Source organism: Harpia harpyja, chromosome 2, assembly GCF_026419915.1.
Source record: "Harpia harpyja isolate bHarHar1 chromosome 2, bHarHar1 primary haplotype, whole genome shotgun sequence".
Lineage (NCBI taxonomy): Eukaryota > Metazoa > Chordata > Aves > Accipitriformes > Accipitridae > Harpia > Harpia harpyja.
The window spans coordinates 16,154,977-16,170,000 of record NC_068941.1 but is presented as its reverse complement, the minus strand read 5'-3'; positions in this window follow the sequence as shown (position 1 = coordinate 16,170,000).

Genomic DNA, 15,024 nt, shown 5'->3' with positions numbered 1-15,024 from the left:
AGCCCAGAGAATGCCAGCCCAGGGTAGAGGCCGAGGTCCCTGGGGAGGAGGTGCTACGGAGCCCCGCAGGTGGGAAGTGGGAGCTGGAGCATAGCGAGGAGGTGTTAGCTTCTTCCCCTGGGGGACAGGAAGGAGTGGAAGTCCTCAGAGGCGGCTGTAGTGCGGGTGCAGCTACAGCCACTCACTTGGGGGTAAACGGCAGCTGGACAAATAGAGCCCTGAGGTGTATTTACCAGGGGCTTGCTGCTAATCCCTGAAATAGAGGAAAGAATGGCTTGCACCCAAAGAGCCCCCCTTAGGAGGGAGAAAAGAAAAGCAGCGTTGCGTGGAGCTCCTGATGTGCAGTAGCGTTGTTCCTAAAGCAACTAGGGCTTGTTACTGTTCTCCTCACGTTTATTTTTAACCAAAGAAAATGAGTCCCTTCAGATTTACGTTTGAACTCTTAAACAGTCTGCACTGAACTAAATAGGAATTTGGCATGGACAAATAGTACATCAGATAAATCACTGAGTAGACGTAAAGACTGTTTCCTCTCCCTTTAAGTGCATTTCTTGAAGGCTAGTGGTTCCTAAACTCATGACCACCACTTGTCTCGCCGCTGACTCTCATTTGGCTGAAAATGTTCCCAGCCAAGGCTTGAGCTACATCAACATGAATGAGGGAGGCCTGTGGTACAGCATGGGCCCCAACACTCATGTTGATGAGTGAAATAAGGATGGCACCCTTAGGATATCAACAGCACTGGTGGTACAGCATCCTTGCTTTGTAGTTTTAGAAAAAAGTACTGCTTTGCAATACGTGAACTTGTTCCATGAGCAACCTGACTGACGGAACTGTAGCAGTGTAGTTATATTACCAACAGCTATGCCATTTTTATCACTCTGGATTATTATGTAGATTATTCTGAAATAAAAGTGATTCTGGTATAAAGCAGAATAATGGTATCAGAATAAAGTCACTTTTATTCCCAAGCAGACTCCTTACAGAGGGTTACAGTGGCAGAATTGTAGTGGCAACAGGACACAGCTGGAGGTCTGTATGTCTCCTTCCCTGTGTAGGCAGGTGCTCGTACTTTTCAAGTAGATTGCATACTTCTGCCCTGCATCTCCCTTACTGGAGTGGGAAACTGGAACTCAGTGGAAAGAAGTGACTGTGGGGCAGATACCCTCTTGAAAAAACAAATGTTCAGTGAAAATTTCTGTTGAGCAGTTGTGGCCTGGTCCTTGCAGTTCCTGTCTCTGTGAAGGAGACAGGAAGTGAGGAATATAAATCTATATGATCAAAGTAATACAGCTGTTAGTAAATAACGTTTCTTCCTCCTTCAAGTGCTGCCTGCATAAATATCCGTTTCTATGTATACCTGTACCAGTTCTCAGAGGAGGTGAGTTTGAGGTGTATTAATTAAATAGAGAATGATTTCCCGAAATGGGATTTAGATCAAGTTGCCAAACTAAGAGCGAGCTGACAGTCTGTGAAGGTCAGTTTCTACATAGAAATTTTACGCAGATCTATGATGGAGACATTTCCCAGAAATTCTGTGGAATGTACTGTTGACCTTGTATAATATAAAGTGCTCAAAACTTCAAGCTCTGTAGTGATCGAGTGATATAAAGATGTATAAGCAAGACTTGAAGAAGGTTGAATGTTCTTTAAAACCTCTGAATAGGAATTGCTGATTCTTGGGGTTTTGTGCAAGAAGACCTGATTTAATCGTACGTTCCTTTCCACACTTTAAATGTACATGATGGCTTCTTTAACGAAGTGGCTTTTTCAAGCTGCTTAATACAGCATTTTTTTTATAAACCTTCTTAATAATGCAAAGTTAAGGTCAGTATTCATATATGCCAGTTCAGAGTGTCAACTTCAGGTGACTTCCAGCTTCTGACAAACAGATAAGGGACTACTTATGAAGTAAAAACATATACATAGGAAATATGGTTAATAAACACATCAGTTTTTTAAGGCAAGCTGGATTCTGTCATATGAAGCGCATTACTAGAAATGATTAAACATGGTAATGCCGTAAGTGAGCTGAATAAATTGTGTAATTTGTTCAGAGTATGTAGGATGAATATGAGAATCTGGGTTACAATGCAACTATGTGTGAAAGGGTTAGAAAGTTTTAAAAAAGGAAGCTATTGCTGCTACACTGTTTGAATGCAGATTTTCTCCTAGTTTTGCCTAGGAGATAAGCAGACTGTGCTTATGTATTACCATTACCTTAATCATCTATATTATTATTATCTGTATCATGATATGTCATGGTACCTGTATTGTGTGAATTAAGTGTGTCAGAATACCCTTCAAAGAGTGTAAGGCTGATTGTGGCATGCACTTGAACTTATTATTTCTCAGATTATTTTAAGTTTGTTCTCAGACAGTCATACATAATTTGCAAGGAAATTGAATTGCTCCAAGAAACCTGCTTTAAGATTTCAAGTTAGTGAATTCCTCAGTAGTTTGAACAGAAGAGGAAATATGCAATGTGTAGCAGCTAGTGTCAGTTCTGGGAAATGTAATTATCATATGAGTTTGCAGATAGGAGCAGAAGCTGGGCAAAGTGATGTCATGGCATCAGGTTTGATGGAAGCAAACTAGCATCGAATTATTCCTAAACTCCCAACAGATGTTGTTTGATGGCACACTTTTACATATTCTTGTGATTTACAGAAGAACTCCACATGCAGTGACCTCACTTTTAGAGCTAAGCCCATGCAGTATGAGATGTGTCTTCTCAGCAGTGATATCGGGCCTGAATTCCATCCTTGCACACTGGTGGCAAATACCTGGCATGCCATGAGGAGGAATGTTGCAGTGTTGGAGCAGGCTAGGAGACAAACCAACACTCACCCTGGTCTGCATCTGAGAAATTATGGTATTTAAGATACAATACTGTATCAGGGACACTTCACTAGGTGAAGCAGGTGCACTCTTGGCGAGTGGCTCTGCTTTTGTTTTAGCTGGCATTTGAGTTGAACTTCTGGAACAGGCTTTTGTCTTGCCATTTATTTTGTTAAGAGAAATAAGCTGCTTTTTTTTTCAGAACCACTTCCGTGTCAGATGAAATGAGGGTGGAATCTCTCCATGTCTTATCATTATTACACTTTTCACTGAGTCCATTGTAACATTATACTTGTTATTTAGAGCACTCTCCCTAAACTGTGGGATCTGTTGTGAAGCCAATGATTCTACTTTATTTCTTAGTTTTAGGTAGTCCTGTGTGGAGAAGGGAGTTGGACTTGACGATCCTTATGGGTCCCTTCCATAAGGGAGATATTCTATGATTCTATGATTCTGTGTTCTTGTTGGGGTCACTCTGTGTCATAGACCAGCGAGAAACAATCATGGATTCTCCACTGTAGGTTCTCAAAATTATAGTTCCATTTCCATATTAAATTCTGGAAAAAAACCCTTTAATTTTGAATTTTGTATGTTTCATTTAGAAAAGTAAGTAGAAGAATCTTTCTAAAGTAGCCAGATAGTTCATTAAATTACTTTGAAACAAAACCGAGGTTGAGAGTCCAAGCTCTGAGGCTTCTGCCTCAGCTGTGGCTCTTGAAACTTAAAGGTCCCAACTCCCTGTTTTTTGTCAGCTAGATGGACAGAGACCCAGGAATCTGGAAATTTGGAATGAGGACTTGGGCAGGAATCTCAAGGTTTGGCAGTCTGGGCTCCTGTGCTTCTGGCTTTTTTTGGGTGAAAGCCCGACTGTCCTGAGAGTCCCATTAGAAGTGGAGAGTTTTTTCTGGCTCTCCGCTGCATCACTGGGGCTAGGGTTCCTGTGGCTTCAAGGCAGAGAACTGGAATATCAGGAAACCCTGACTCCGGGGCAGTCTTTATGACAGGAGTTCCCCACAGCTGTGAACTCTGCAAGTCCATTCTCTGTAGCAGCTCCTCTGGTAATGAAGAAGGCAAATTGCTGGAATGGTTTTATTAAAGCATCTTGTGGTTAGTCAGAAGTTTATAAAACCATTATATTTTTGCTTATATTTCTGTTTGTGATGTAACAGAATTTTTTTCCGTTTGGTCAGACCGTTTCTGGTTGGTTCTATCCACCATATGCTATAGCCCACTTCATTTCATGGGGTTGAGAATAACATGTTGCTTGTCTTTGCATACCACAAATACGAGGTGTGAAAGCTGGTATAACGTAAATGAACAGGACTTGTTAGGATATTTTTTATGGGAAATAGGTGCCCAGACAGTCACAGACAGGTTTTCAGGGTACGTCTTTACCACAGAGCTCCCCATGGCTCTTAGAAATCCTCTAAACCAGCTGAAGCCACCTGGACCATTTGGGACTGTAAACTAATGCATCTACTCTCTAAATATGACTTCAAAAAAACCTGAGTGCTGTCTGGGTACAAAAGCAGTATTGGGTTGATGTTAACTCCACTTGATTGGCCCATCAGGGAATATGAACTACAGATTATTTTAGCACATCACATCAGCTGCTAACACAAAACTTCAATTACCTGTGTTCAATTTTGCAACATAGGCTAGGCTAACTAGAAGGCAGATAAAGCAAATGATTTTGTGAGGGAATGAAGACTCAAGAGGCCCTCTTGCCTATGGTCTGCATACTTTCACTACCTGCTGTAATTCACCTCAACAGCAGGTGTCTATTTATGTGTGTTAAAAAGAGACAAAGGAAGCTGCTGTGGGAAAATCTGTCTTTCCTACCAGGGACTGTAGCAATCCCACTGCCTACTGCAGTTTACCAGCCAGGTGTATGCTATCCCTTGCTCCAGTGTTTGAAGTATCCTTAACGTGCTGTAGGAACAATTTGTATGTTGTTGTGGTTTAACCCCAGCCAGCAGATGTCATCAAGGAAACTCTGAAATGCTTGTAATAGTTATCAAAGGAATAAAGGTCTTTCTGAATAAATGATATTGTGCATGCCAGAACTAAGTAATGGACCTAAATATTTGTGCCTAGTGTTCTTTGTTGCCTGCTAAGTGTGGGGATGGAAATTGTAGCCCAGCAGTGTTAAAACTAAGCGGTCGTGAAGCTCTGCTCTGAGCTGCTCAATGACTGGGATGTCAGATAGGATTCCACAGATTTTCTCTGTGTTGATGCAGTGCATGTGCATTTCACTCTGTTACATAAATCAGTGTGAGTCAACTCATATTTGATACGGAAGCTTTGGGAAATTCTTCATAGTAGCTTTCATATAATACATGCTAAGGCACCATGTACAGCATTGCTGCATATGGAGCATATATGCTATATTAACTGTACTTTTCAAGGCTACTTTCCAAACAGTAAAAAAACTTCTCTTCCACAGGTGGAAAATACCGATGGAGTCAGCAACCATTGTCATATATTCTCCTAGAACAGCATGTGTCTAATTCATATGTGTAGTGTAGCATTCAGAAAGAGGTATCTAATTCAGTAGCATAATTTATCTTTCAGAAAGTAGGGAGTTCATCTCAAATATATACGCTCCTCGACACATCATTCTCAGAACTACCAAGTGCCCTGGCATATGGAGGAAAGTACCAGTGTACCTAAGAGTCATTCTCAGACACGTGCTAACAGCATGCTCAGAATTAGTCATTTTGGCCCGTGTTAAATGACTTCAGGATGGTGCCGAAAGCTGCCTCGCCTTTTGGGATCACACATGCTTCTGCAGGCTCATGTGCACTTCCAGGCTGTCTTCTCTGTGCCAGTGTAATGCATACACAGCGCCATCTTTTTGAAGTGTCCGTTTAGCCTCCACTGACCTGCAGTTACAAATTTTACCCTTAGTAACTTTTTCTGTGTTGCTTCCCTGAAGGGGCATTGGGAGCATTGTGTTAGCAGCCTAAATCCTGACTGAATGAGATCAGTCTGGAGAGGATTAAAGCTATAGTCTGAGTCCCAGTCATGCAAAGAAAAAGTTGGAAGCAGCAGGTGATTTTGTAAACAGCTGATTCTTACAGAGGCTGTTCTTTGGGAACCTCTCATGGAAGTGACTGAGTTTGGCCTGCTCACACCCCCCCCCCCCCCCTCCTGTGATGCACAGCAAGTTTCAAGCGTGTAGGTCTTAGATTATTTACAATAGTTAATCTTTAACTAAAAAATGGTGCTAAACTTCACTGTAATTAAAATGGAAAGTAGACACCAGTTTGGCTAGGACTTTAGGATGTGGTCATAAAGCTACTTTATCCGCATGGAGCACCATTGAACCATCAGGTTTTGGGACTCCCTGGTTCTGCAGGCTGATACTATTTTGTCAGGAATGTGGTCTTCAAAGACAGATCGGACCATGTATGTTCTTCTAAACGTTGAGATGGAGAGTCCATTAACTTTGGTGAGAAATATATCTAAGTAGGTTGTAGGTTCACACACAGGTGGCAATGTGTGAATCATTTCTTTCATTTGACTGTAAGATGTATGAACAAAAAAGATCCTTGGATAAAGATGTAAACCGATGTGGATGCCAGATGAACTTTGACTGAACTTAAGGCTGAACCATATTTAAAAAAAAAAAATAAATAACTCAGGATAAGGAGACACAATAGCAGGTGCTGGAACCATCTGTTCCTGGACAGCTCTAATAGAAAACTTCTAGTCTATTGTATGTTTCTCCGTTAGGTAGTAGTATTCTCTGTATGAATGTGGTCTGCCTGTGGTGAGATATGAACAATAACGGCTCGGATCTCCTGGTGAGTTGTCCTCAATCCCAGAACTTTTATATGCAGCCTGGCTTCTACAGCATTTGAAATTCTGTGTATAATCAAGTGATTGAGTTAAGCACTCCATCCTAACCTTAAGGCATGTATTACAATCACTATCAAATGAACTTTAAGGATGAGCTGTACTGCTCCACGTAATTTGTTACAGATGTGAGGGAATCCCTAATTTCCCAAGGAATGGTCACTGCAGACTAGATGTTGTTTGAATGAGGTAAACAGTCTGCACTTAACCCTTACTGCAGAGGTTCAGTTCTGATTCTGGCAAAAACATGATTTAAAGTGGTCAGGATTCCAGCATTTTAACCTTTCCTACTCCCCATATAATTTTTTAGAGTAGGGCCTAAATGATTATGTAAAACGGGAATCATAGCGTTCCAGGGATGCTACAGTTACGGACTAGTTTCTCTGTCTGGGACAAGATTAGTAGGTATAGGTCACCAGTCAGATATGATATAGTGATCAATGTTGACTTCCATAAAGGACAATAATCAGGATCAATTTTTCAGACTCATCCACTGGAATAATGATATTTAATGATTTTTAATATGGAAATACATTGTTTGCAGGACAATGTGTATATCATGAATTAGTTGTTGAATTTTGCTAGCAAATCAGTCAAGTATGGGTGGAAGTCAAATGAGTTTCTACTGCCATTCAACATTTTTTGGAAACTGAAGGGTCAGTTAGTTGTTCACAGGGGAATACTTTGTTCCAGCAGTCTTTTTTTTCTAATGCAAGGTCTGAGATGCTAGCACTGTACTTTCAGTGGAACTGTTTATGATAAACTTGTCTGAATATATATAATGGAGGAAGGCCCTGAAGACATTTGAATCTTGTGCCTCTGACAGCTTGAAGGACCAGAGGGACTGTTTGGGCTGTTCTCCCGGGACATATGTTTTTTTATATAACCTCACACCGAATGTTCAGTTCTTCTGGGAGGCTTGTGTATCGCTCCACCAAGCATGGCTTTCCAAAGGGTTTGAACTTTAACATCAAGGGCACTTGCATGTCTCAGGAGTAGGTAATCTGTACAGACAAAACTTTGGGAAGCACTTCTAAGTGACAGCTGTATGTTTGCTGACAGTGGTGTTGTACCAAGAAATCAATGAACTAGTCTAGAAGTCTGCAAAATTAAATTGTTTTGACAGAGCTGAGTGGACAGGTAATAATTCTAAAGTTTCCAGTGTTTTGGGGTAGGAGACAGAGTTTTAAAAAGTTTTAATAATGATTTTTAACATGATGTTAAAAATGTAATTTCAAGCAGATTAACATAGTGATTATAAGTTACTTATCTTTCTGGTTTCCTACAGGGAGGGAGTCATATAGGACACAAATAGGACACTTCTAGAAGAAGAACTTGACAGGGAAACAGTCCTACGCCTCTCTTCTTTCTTACTGATCCTTAATTTAGAGAGTTCTCAAATAGGATTCTACGCTTTATCTTGAGATCCACCTACCTACAGCCGTTAGGATGAGATGGAATTCTGAAAAGATGTAACATTTAAATGGGTTAATTATGATTTTATACATCCTTTCTCAAAGTAGGCAGCAATTCACCCATTGATGCATAGAGCTAAGTAAAGATCCTTTTATTTGAAGAAAATAAAAATTTATGAATAAAAAGAATATTAGGCTAGCACTGAAAAATAGAAAAAAATGGATAACAATTAATTATAAAATAGAGAAGGAAAAGTGAATAATGAAATCAAGGTTCTTTCAGATACGCTTTATCCTCTCCATTGTGGCTTGCTCTACAGTGTATTGAACAGGTTCCCCTAAATTTATCAGTTCTCTCTTGATTGTCCCCTTATTATATACATCCTTCTAGCCTGGGCCTGAACTTCAGCGTTACAACACCTTGATACTTTATTTCTTATGAGTGCAAAGATGTTAGCTAGCTATGTATATGATATGTGTTTACTTACATACTTATGTTTATTTTTATACTTATGTTATTAATATTACATTAATATGGAATATTTTCAGTCATGCATTGATAGGACAATAAAATTGGTTCACGTACCACTTAACTTTTGAACAATCGAGGAACCCATGGTTTCTGGTTAGCTCTGAAACAGAAACCATTGCAATGTATTCTGATTCTTATTTGAGAAAACATTTATTTTTAAATCTTTTAGAGAAAGATGTTCATTTCAGTGACCTTAGTTGTACAATGCACACAATACTTATATGCTTGTTTGAAGAGTATTGTGAAAATGCAAAGCACTTCATAAGTGCTGTTTATGATAGGAAGTTTTTCTTGCGTTCCCAAGCTACCTAAGATCCTCTCAGTAAATTATTTAACCAGGCTGTGCTGGAGCTTTCTGTAGTGTTTAAATGAGAATAACGTTTCATTGCTTCACTTAGCATGTAAGATACAGTCATTGCATACGGTAATCCACAAGCTAGAAAAGAATTGCAGCACTGCAGTTTATATTATTAAATTATTATTTGTGCTAAACATGCATTTTTCATTGGTGACAAGTGCTCTGAATAACTGTTTTAACATAAAGCAACAAAAATGGAGAGATCTTATGCTTTGTCATATAGGTTTAATGCTTTATGAGTCTGCCTGTTCATAAATGTTGTGGAATATTTATTATCGACCTGATGGAAAAGAACTGAATGTGTCAGAAGCGCGTGAATACTCAAATATTCTTGTTCAAGTAAATGATAAAAATTCCTTCTTTTTCATAGTTACAGTTTTACATTTTCAAAAAACATGTGAAACACTCTGGAGTTGCAATTTCTTGAATTTGCTTTGCTTGTGGAAATACAGCTTTGCAAAGAGCTGTATTGGTTGATATGATTTTGTTTACATATCTTTAGAAAGGAGACAATTGGAAATGATGATATCACTGTTTTACAGGTAGCCAACACCCTTGGCTGTGTGAATTTTGGCTGAGATGGTGAGGAGTGCTGCAACCCAAGTATGATTCTACCGCCAACTCCATCGATGTTTCATACTGAGAATGGGTAATTAGTTTTCACTAAAAAACTTTAGTTGACACTAAAAAATATAGGTATTGCTACAAAGCACTATTTGCAGGACCTATATGGAGTTTCTGGTACAATGTGCGTAAAAATTAATTTTATTTTCACACGGTGGCATGGGTAAAACAGTGTCTGAATCACCTAGCCTTTGGAAATTTACTGACGACAGTGATGATACTGGAATGAGACACGAAATAGAAAGCTGAATACAATTATTTTAAGAACCTTCATTATTGTTAGTTTAATGTATCTCGAGTCTTTTGTTTTAAGCCCCTTGGAAGTTAATTTTCCATGTGTATTTTATATGTATTTATATGTTGCCCTACACAGTGGCAATCTGCATTTGATTTTGTCATCTAAGTCATATTACAGTAGTCTATAGAGTGATATTAGAGTAAATTTTAAAGAAACTATGGAAGTACAGAGATTGTAGAAGAAACATTTATTAGGGTAGTGTTGTGTATGGAGAAAATGCGTGCTTCCTTCTATTACTAAAATAAATATCTGTAAGTAGTAATTGAGACTTGAACTCTGGTAAGAACTCTGAGCTATAGATAACATTCAGAATGGTGATTTCCTGGTTTTGTCCTATGAATAATTCTAAGTAAATGAGTAAAGATTGCATGTTATTAAAAAAAAAAAGTGAAATGTTAAATTAATAGGTTGATTCATTTACTTATTGGTTGTCTAGGTCTTAAAGTAAATTTTAAATTTGGGAAAGGAAAATATAGCCCATTACTTCTCTAAGAGATTGAAAATTTCTGAGTTACAGAAAATTTGAAAAATTCTAAGCTTTTGAAGTGTCCATGCTCTAACAATTAAGTAAAAATAGCTGAGCTTCATTAAAACCAGTAGCATATTTGCTAAAACCTGTAGTGGAGGCAGATTTTTGTCCTTGATGTCTGAGGCACAGAAATTCTGTGATGGGGCTTTCTGTGATCCTTTTCTGGCCACATTCAAGACCCACTTGTAAAAGAGAAGGGGAAGCTCATCAGCTGTTTGAAACTGTCATGTCTCTGTTGATTTCAGTTATGATAATTTCTAGTACCTAAGAATCTGCCCCAAGGTCTTTCTGTGAAGACCCTTCTGTGTTATTTTCTTTGAAAGGCAAAAAACGATACCCACGAAACAACAAAATGCCTTGTGCCTTGTCTTGTGCATTTATTAAAGTGTAGTGGCACATTAGCAGCAAAAGAAAGGAAGGTGGCCTGCCAACTAAGGCAGGACGCAGTTTCTACCCACAGTCTTAGATGGTCTTATGATGTCCTCTTTGCTAACCAGCCTCTCTTGTTTTGAATTGCTGTATTCTCCTCATTAGTTTAAATTACAAATATAGAAATATTGTTAGTGCTCGTAAGGCAGAGTGAACAAGGAAAATATAGTATCATTTTCAGGTTATACTTGTAGTACTGGGACTTAAAAAAACCCAAGAGATGTAGTGCTGTTTCACCTGCAAACTTAAGAGCTTTGGTACAAGCACAATCACCAAGAGATTGTTTCTATGGTGCCACTTTAGAGACAGCTGCCTAGAAAAGTGCTGACTTAGAGATGCTGTGGAAATACCTAAGATTCTGGCTGTGTTGCTGGCCTTAACTGTGGGGAGACTTCACCAAATCGAAAGAACTCTGAAGTGATACTTCTCCAGTTTGCTGTCCTGGATGCTTCGCATTCCATATGTCCTGCAAGAAAGGAATATCTCTTTTTTTGTTGTTGCTTTGTTGTTGTTGTTGTTTCCCTCCCCTGCTCCCCCTCCCCAGAACCAAGTGTTATTCAGTGGAATTCACCTTGCAGAAGAGGAGGACTTTTTAAGGCTTCCAGTCTGCTCCACAAACATGTGCTGCATATGTTGTTTTGGTTAGCAGTTCAAGTATCCTAGAAAGGCCTACTTAATAATCTATCTGATAAGGCTTGATTGTGCTTCGCTGTGTTTAAATTTTGGGGGGAACTGTTTAGATAATGATGCTCCAGTGTCCGCATTTGTGTAAAACTCCAAAATTAGAAAACACAGCCTTTAGTGTCTCAAGGTCTCAGAGGGTGAAATACTGAAAGGAATTGCAGTATTTTACTCACTATCTCAACATTAGCATACACGATACATTGTGTAAATAATGTCTGTTTATACTTTATTTTCTGTATTACGTTTTGTTGGTGTGAGTGTTAAATAGAATGGTCAGAAAGCAGCTTCGTAGTTCTTCGTAGTAACAGAACCTGCAGAAGGAAAAGGTCATGTGTAGATCATCTAAGTTTTATCTATCTTGGCAATAGAAGATGGTGCCCTGTATTTTTTGAGAGATTCTTCTGACTTTTCCAGCTTTAAACAGTACTATCAAATTGTAGGTGGTGCTATTTCTTTTTGGCATTATGTTTCCATTAAATAATGTATATTGAAAATAATGTGCCCTCACAGACCGACAGCACCTTACATCCATCTGGAAAAAAAATCTGCATAAACCTTAAGAACTGATCCTGGATAATTAGTAAAGTAGTGTTGTTGTTGTTATTATATGCGGTAACTTTCTCTTATCTAATTGCTCATGCTTATGCAGTACAAATGATAGAATACAAACTTCCATTATGTACTTGGCCTGAGTCTTAATGTCTCAAAGCTATTACTTAAAGGAGAAAAAAAATTCAAGCTACAGACCATAGCTGTTGCAACAAAGAAGAAATTCCAAAGGAGGTTGCACAAACCTTGTTAAAGTTAACATGTTTCAGACCCTCAAAATCCCATACTTCTGGACACATTCTTTTACCTCACATTGAAGATATCCATGTATGGTTCTAGTGATAGCGTTGTTGTAGCTGTGGTTGTTTAGGGGTTTTTTTTGTTTAAATAGAACTCTTCCTTTCCCTTCTGGCCTGGCATTATTTTCACTATTCCCAGTGTTTTCACTTAAATTCATCATTTTGATAATTTTAACTGGACAATTCTATTTCATGTACTTATGGCACTTCATGTGAAACAGTTTTGCCTTCATTTCCTGTTTATTTTTAGTTGCTAATTTTCAGACTTTTTCCATCCCCTTGGGTTTTTTAAAATCCTGTTTGGTACAAACCAGGGTGGTCCAACTGGCAGCCCAAGGAACAGTTCCATCTGGCCTGCTGCATTTGCCAAGGAGGAGCTAGGAAGTGCCTGTAAGGGCATACACTGCCCTCACAAGCAAATGTTACCTATTGCTCAAGATACATAACCACGCTTAAAGCCCCACTGTTGTGCCATGTCCACCCAGAAAAAGAGATTGGCATTAGACATCCCTTTTCCTGAGCACAGCCAGGTGTCTAGAGGGGCTAGTTGTCCTTTCAAAACAATCTTCAAAGAGGATGCTACAAGTGGAAGCTAGCGCCTGTCCCTAAAAAAGCTAGGCCACTGTTGTTTTTCCTGGTTAGATTGACAAATTAATAGACAGGAAAACTGTGCTTAATCCCTGGGGCAGTTGGAGCAAATTAGAATTTTAATGTCAACTTCAACAAAGCTGATGTTACTAATTCATGGTATTGTTGCTGGCTTTGCATCTGACTTCCATAAGTGCCCTCTGTCATGTCACTATATCTTTTCTCCCTTACGCAAGATAAGCATAATGATGATAACCAAGCACTATGCATTGAAAGCACCATAAGAACCAAGTATATTTTGTCAAATTGGTAATGTAATTTCAAAGGATTTCATTTGGCTACTTTGCACTTTTCTTTTTGTTGGAGAATATTGTACCTTAAGATGCGCAGCGGTGCCTCACTTGAAATCAGTGCATCTGCCAACATGCAATTCCTCATAAGAAATTATCTTAAAAGCTGAATTTATCCCATGTACTCCATTATGTTGTACAATAATAGCCTTTCTGTAGCAAAATGAGCCCAACTAAGCATGAGGTCTAACCAGTGCCTCATAAAACAATAATATCACATCTTTTGATGTGTATTCCTTTTCCATTAAAAATATTTATAATGTTTAGCAGGAATGGGGCAGACTACAGCTTGGCAAAAGGCTGAAATAAGCAATCAGGAGCAATATACCCAAATGTACGTTTACTGTTGCCATATATCATTGTGTGATGACAGCAGAGCTCTGCTAGTTTTAGTATCCTTATTCAATATACTGTAGCACATCGAGTTATCAAAGACCATATAGTAGAAAACACCCCACCATAATACAACTTCTTAGTTTTATGCTAATGCATTTTAGCATCCTGCTTACCTTTTAAATTGTAGAGAAACACCAGATTAATGTTCATAACTTATAACCCCTTTCCTGTTTAGAGTGTACAGCAGCACAACTGCTGTCTGTGCTCATTTGTTTTAAAATACTTCTTCTGTTTATTGTCCTAGGCCCTCTACTCTGGTCTATAGTGTTCCCCATTATACTGTGCATCTCCAATTTTGGTTAAAAACACCCCTTATTTCTGATACAGATCATCTCCCCAGGGCTTTTTTTTGGTCTTGATTAATCTCCTTTGTTTTCTGTCTCCTCTTTGTCTGTTCTTTCTTATTGTCTGCTCTTTATGCTATCTATAGCTATGGTGTTTTTTCCAAGTCTTTCTTTCCTTTTCCTTCGTTTCCCCTTTCATGCTCAGCTCTTTTTCACACTGATTTAACCCGTCTTCCTTTGGTGTTCCTCCCCCTCCCCAATTTTCTTCCCATATCCTTCAGTCTGTCTTTTCCCTTTTCTTTCTGCCCTGTTCACTTTCCTGCACTATCCTATACCCCTCTTTGTTTTCCTTTCTCTTCCCTAATGTTGTCTTACATCTGGGAGATGACTGATGAGGACAGAAAAGAGGAAGGGAAGACAACAGCTGAAGGAATTAAGACATAGGCTAACTTTCAGAGAAAACTTTTGTTCAGGAATAAATAATTGAATGGAAGCATTGAACAGGAACAGCAACAAAAAAGCCTATTATTTATGGCTAATTATTCATTAGTGAAACTGAATTTTACTTGAAAATTACAGTCAGCAATGTTGTAGAAGGACTATGTGACAGCATGCTTAAAAACAGATAAAGCTTAAGTAGAGGCAAAACATAGTTACAGTTATTAAATATACTTATTAAACAGTTGTAGGGTGCATGTCCCTGGAAATGTTCATGGAGAAAGAAATGGCACTGGAGGATGAGGAGAGGCTGGTGAAAGAAATAAATACAGAAACAAAATGAGGAAACTGTGCAGTCATACCTGAAGTATGAAAAGATGGTGAATCAGAGGCAATAAAGACCTGCATCAAGTATTTGGAGCAGGTTGAAAAACAGAAAAAGTAGCATAGAACTGAGAACAAGCAGTGATTATTCTGTTACACAAGATGGAAAAAACAGGAGCAGTGGAAATGGCAGCAGAACCAACTTACTGAGAGTACCAGACACAC